The sequence below is a fragment of the Lactuca serriola genome, chromosome 1 (genome assembly GCF_051521515.1).
Source record: "Lactuca serriola cultivar US96UC23 chromosome 1, Lser_US96UC23_V15, whole genome shotgun sequence".
In the NCBI taxonomy this organism is placed as follows: Eukaryota; Viridiplantae; Streptophyta; class Magnoliopsida; order Asterales; family Asteraceae; genus Lactuca; species Lactuca serriola.
The window spans coordinates 44,640,892-44,646,891 of record NC_136408.1 but is presented as its reverse complement, the minus strand read 5'-3'; positions in this window follow the sequence as shown (position 1 = coordinate 44,646,891).

Below are 6,000 nucleotides of genomic sequence, written 5' to 3'. Positions count from 1 at the left end.
CCTAATTGGATAACTTAGGCCCTAAGCAATCCAATATCCTTATTGATAAGCCTTGGACGATTTCTAGGTCCTTCTAAACCCCAAAACCGTCCACCCCTTATCTATAAGGGATCATAGCCCAAAGTACAACTATCATACAATTGACAGTTTATATCCCTTTATTCAATTAATCACTTTAAGTCACCAAATTAATTCCTAATTAATTTATAACTTATATTAATCAAATAACAATATTATTATTCCTTATATTATTCTCATAATATATTAATAATATTTCTTCTCTCATTATAAATCATCCTGTCAAGTTGTTATGGTGAAGGCAACCCAAAAGGACCATGCACAATCGGGTCAAATACTTGCCAAATATAGTTGCAGCCTTAGACACTATTCCAACAGCTCTATGGTCTCCATATAATGTAAGAAGGTGATACGTTTATCAGTGATCAAACATTGGTAAATTTGGACGAGCTAACTAACTACAAGGAAGCAATGGAAAGTCCTGACGCAGCCAAATGGAAAGAGGCAATGGACAGCAAGATCAAGTCTATGTATGACAACCAAGTTCGGAATTTGGTTGATCAAGAACCTGGTCGAAAGACAGTTGGTTGCAAATGGATCGTCAAGAATAAGACCAACATGGATGGAAATGTACACACAGTCAATGAAAGACTGGTTGTGAAGGGATTTATTCAAACCTTAGGGATTGACTATGATGAGACCTTCTCACCAGTGGCTAAGATTAAATATGTTAGGATAATGCTCGTCATAGTTGCCTTTCATGATTATGAAATTTAGCAGATGGATGTCAGAACCACTTTCCTTATGTAACACCCTGTTATGAATTGATTCCTAGCATGAGGCTGTGGGATGAATATCGGTCATCATAAGGATTAGGGCATTTGAAAAGGTAGGATATGGGCCCATTTGGGTGCGGGTGATGTATTAGAAGTGATTTGGGTGTTCGGTTCGTGTTTTGGAACCTAGGGGTATTTTGGTAAAGTGGCAGTTCAGGCTTTTGGTGGAAAATGGATTTTTGTTCGGAAGGTCTTAAGAAAGATTTAATTTTTTAAAAGCATAGAGCTTCTCCTCACCTTTCCTTGGATATAAGGATCATCGGAATCGGACTTGTAACGAAGAAGTTATGGCGTTCGGAAGTTTCGTGGTTTTCAGGCTTAGCTGAGTACGCGGGGCGTACACAAAGAGTGCGCGGGGCGTACTAGGGAAAAAGGGATTACACTGGACGTACCTAGGATTACGCTGGGCGTAATGACCAGGAGTGGTCACGAAGGTTATATGGAGTACGTTGGGCGTACCAGAATTACGCTGGACGTAATTCCGTCAGATCAAAACCCTATTTTAGGGTCTTGGACCCTATTTAAACTCCTTATGTTATAACCAAACCCTAATATCTTCAGCCTCCACCCCTCTAAACACTAGAAATCATCATATAGCAACCATGGTGGCATTTTGGAGCTTATGGAGTCCATTTTTGGGATATTTTGCCCACTTTCAAGAAGATGGAACTTGTTGCAAGGAAGGGAATCAGAAGGAGCTTATAGATCTGGCTTTTAGGACTCATTTTCAGCTTGATGAAGGTATAAAGCTTTGAACTTGATCATTCATCTCTTAGATCTACCATTTTTTGGGTTTTGGTTTCTTTTTGGTCCCAAGGTTGAAGCTTTATGGTTCCAAATCCATTTTTAGGCTTGGGGTTGCCACCCTTGATGCTATTTGAGTCCCTAAGGCAGAAAGTTGCCATCTTGATGGTCTTAATGGGTTCATGCTTGAGTTTGGGTCACTTTTATGGAAGTAGAATGCCATTTTTTGGAGTTTGGGTTTGTTTGGGCCATGCAAAGTCACCAAGTCAGTGACTTTATGGGTTTAGACGTTAAGTATAGCTCAGATTTGTGATTTGGACTTATTGGATCAAGTATTAAGCACTTAATGGATGTTGTGCATGAGCTGTTTGTACGTTGGGCGTACTATGTATTACGCAGCGCGTACAATCCATTTGCTGAGTACGCTAAGAGTACATAAGAGGTACGCTGGGCGTACGCTCTCAGGAGGACTTGGGCCTTTGTGGACTTTGAACCTCGAGGCCCTAATGGTTTTGGGCCTGGATTTGCTGATAGTTGGGCCTGAATGCATCTTTGGGCCAATAAATGGAATAGTTGGGCCTATTGGGCCTTATGGCCCAATATAGAAATGAACTTCGCACAATGGGCCTCGGGTTGGGCCAATTCTTGGACTAGGTTGTTGTGGGCCTTCGTGGGCCAATTGGGTCAGGATTATTAACTAAGGAGAATATTGGGCTTTAGTATAAGGTCCATTAGAAAGGTCTGGGCCCAATTTGAAAATTGGGCCAATGATGGATTTATGGACATTATAGTGTTGGGCTTTTGGTTTGGGTTTGGGCCTTAGTTTTGAATCATACAGGGCCATGGGTAGAATGGTCATTTCACCCAACGCATGGATTAAGGATTATGTAATGGACCCAATTGCTAATTGGGTATATTGATTGGTAGTGACAGCTCGGGAAGGTGGCAAGGCAACAACTAATGAATTCATGCGAGAAGCTTCTGTAGTGCGAGGTGAGTCTCCTCACCATACCAATGGGTCTAAGGCACCAAGGCCGGCCCATTATGTGTTACGATACATGTGTTGGCCATTATGTGAATTTATATGCTTTGTGATTGTGCTTGCATGAAAGACCTCAGGGGGTTCCCGAGGCACTTAGCTGTAAGACCTTGGAGAGTTTCCTTGACATCCTATATCAAAGACCTCGGGGGGGGGGGGGGGGGTCCCGAGGCACTTAAGTATAAGACCTTGGAGGGTTTCCTTGGCATCCTTAGGTCGAAGACCTCGGGGGTTCCCGAGGCATTAGGCTAAGACCATGTGGGGATTCCCATGGCACCCGGTGTAAGACCCTGGAGGGTTTCCAAGGCTTCCCTATGTGTTGGCTTGCATGGTTTATGCGTTCTATATAACCGATTAGCTAGTATGATATGTTATACATGATTGTGTGTGGGTATGCTCTGGGGAACTCACTAAGCTTTGTGCTTACAGTTTTGTTTATTGTTTCAGGAATCATCGATTTGGAAAAGAAGGGCTCGGATTGATCGCAGCGCACACACCCATGATTTCCGCAATGATAGATTTTGGGAGGAACTCTGATAAATGTTTTTAATTAACGATGTTTTGGAATGATTGAAATAAATGATATAAATGTTTGGCTATAATAAAAATGAAATTTTTACCTTTGATTTTTGGGTTGTTACAAGTTGGTATCAGAGCTTGAGTTTGAGGGATTCGGACATAATTTCGGGTGTGTCTGAACTCAAACCGAGGATCTGTCAAATTTTCAAAAGGAAAATGTTTTAACTAAAGAATTTCTAAGACAAGAACGGGTGTGGTGCATGCAATCAGTCGAGCTCAAGTAAGTTTCCCAGGATACTCACAGTTGTTATCTGTTATGATTTGATTTATGAATCTGAGAATCGCATGCTAGTTAGGGCTAGGGGAGATGCTTGTATATGTTGTATGAATTGGTAGACTTGCATGCTAGTGCTGAGAAGTCAGCGATAGATTGGCCTGATATGTGATGCTTGTAGCTTTGGAGATACTAGATGCCATGCTAGAATGAGAATGATTATTTATATTGGTAACTGCTAAGTGTATGTTTTAAAAATTGTATATGGTTAGGACTCGTTTCCTGTTCTGTGTACAATTTGCATGCATAAAGGCAGCCGACAGTGAGGGTGGAAGTGGACAGCATGGGTTGCGGTATGTAGGCCAAATGTTCTATGATATTTTGTGGGTCGGAGATTACCCTAGGGTGAGCCTAGGATGAGATTCATGATAGGAGTCACCCGATTGAGAGTTATATGTATAGCTAGAATTGTCTAATTGTAATATGTTGGTTATTTTTCCCATTGTACGAATGCTGCTTGCTTTGTGATTTGTGGGACTTTTAGCAATGTGAGCTAGCTACTAAGTGAATATGCTAGGTCACATGTGTACAGGCCGTATAATCTTAGAGTGATGGATTTGGCCCTATTGCGCAACTCTTGTTTGAGTCCAACCGTTATAGGGATGAGTCTTTTACTTGAAGGATTATATGATCTCTGCTACATGTGGTTATATTCATAAGGTAGCTAGTTGACATTACTGGGAATCTTTCAGCAGCTGAGGACTGGGTGGGTTGGGAACCTAGGGGAGCCTAGGAGGTGCTTCGGTGGATATTGTGTTGTTGTTTAGCAAACATTTAGTAAATCATTGGAGTATGTGACTTAGAGGATTCAGGATGATTATGGAGGAAAGTATGGATAGGTGTGGAAGGTAGTATTGGGCCCGTACTACTGAAAGCACATGATCCATACTCGAATCGGGGAAAGTCTCAGAGAATCTAAGAAGCTTGGGAATGAGAATTCTTGGTTACGATTGGACCGTGGGGATATCTATTGTGCTAAATGCGGAGGCGCATACAAGGGGAAGGACCAGGGTTTGGTCCCGGTTCCGGTGGTGAGCCAGTTAGGGGAAGGACTGCCAGGATTTGGAGTTCGCCTTGTATCTCTTGTATCAGAAGGCCAGGATTGATCGTGTGATCTATTGTGCTTTTGGGATTAGAGACTATGTTTTGGGGGTAGTTAATAGCCCGGTTTGGAACAGAGATTGCAAGCTATTGCAGTGTAGCCGTGACGATTGAGCTAGTAAGTGGGTCAGGGTGAGAGACCCTGAACATTGTGGATCCCAGAGCCCGAGGGCGGAAAATCGGTTGGAAGTATCTCGAGAGGATAGGTTCAGGCTATGTGCAGTTAGTGGGAGTCTCTGTAAGAGATCCAAGAGTTCAAATCAGCATTTGAGAGGCCAGTAGATTTGGGATTCAGTGTAATGATTGCGGAAACTGCACAAGGGAGTTTTGTTCCAAGGATTTGGATTGTCATTGGGATTGGAAAGAAATGTTGCATCATGTTCCTAGAGTGGTCGAGGTAAATCAGGAGGAGGTGGTCAGGATTCCTCCAGATGTTAGCGGATATGCTATATTCGGCTATTTCCGGTGGGTATAAAAATTTATACTGCTTGGTGAGCATGATAAGTTGGATCTCGGGTTGGTTTTTCTGCTATCTTCTGGGCTAGCAAGGTTTGTCAGATGCCTTTCAACATGTCGAGGAATCTTTGAGAGATCTTCAGACGGATGTATCTTGCGGAGCGGAGTCTGCATGTACTGTGATTGCTCCGAGTCATTGTCGGAATCTGTTCAGTGATCTAGGTTGCTACGGGTGTAGCAGGTTTGGCCACGTATTTAGGGATTGCCCATAGGGAGCAAGCCCGTTATAATTTTGTTGGGTTAAGGTGGACGACAAGGAGGTCGACTACCTGAAGACCAGGGAGGAGCAGTGAGGGCACCAACTTCAGTTATCTTAGGATCGGTCCAAGGGCTAGCACGAGGGTGTTGTGACTAGTCTTCAGTAGCCTGAATAAGTGTGTTTGGAAGAACAATCGAGATTACCGAGGGAAGAGAGAATTGTTGCTGAAGTTTTGGTTAGAACATCTGTTCTTTGGTCAGCGAGAACTGAGTATGTTATTATTTTAAGCATCTGAATCCATTGATATGGTTGGGATTCAGAGATGCTAGCGGATTTTCGGAAGTTGTGTTGTTTTGGGAAGGGTTATTCATGGTGTTCTAGCTTTGTTAGGCACCGTCCCTTAGCAGATTGATGATTGGAAAGAGAGAGGATTTGGGAATCCTTCAATTTTCATGTGCCAAGCGGACCTAGTCGAATCTAAGTGGGGGAGAATCATTCAGTTATCCAGGATAAAAGAGAGGGTGAGACGAGGATGCGTCTCACATTCTCCTTTTGGGGAGGAAAGGCAACCTTAGGGTCCGACTGAGTATCGGATGTCGTGGGATGGGAGTTCGGGAAACTCCCTAGCATTTGGATCACGTTGTTATGACATCATATTGCAAGCTTCGGGGGAGGGAACCAGGTAGTCTTCCAG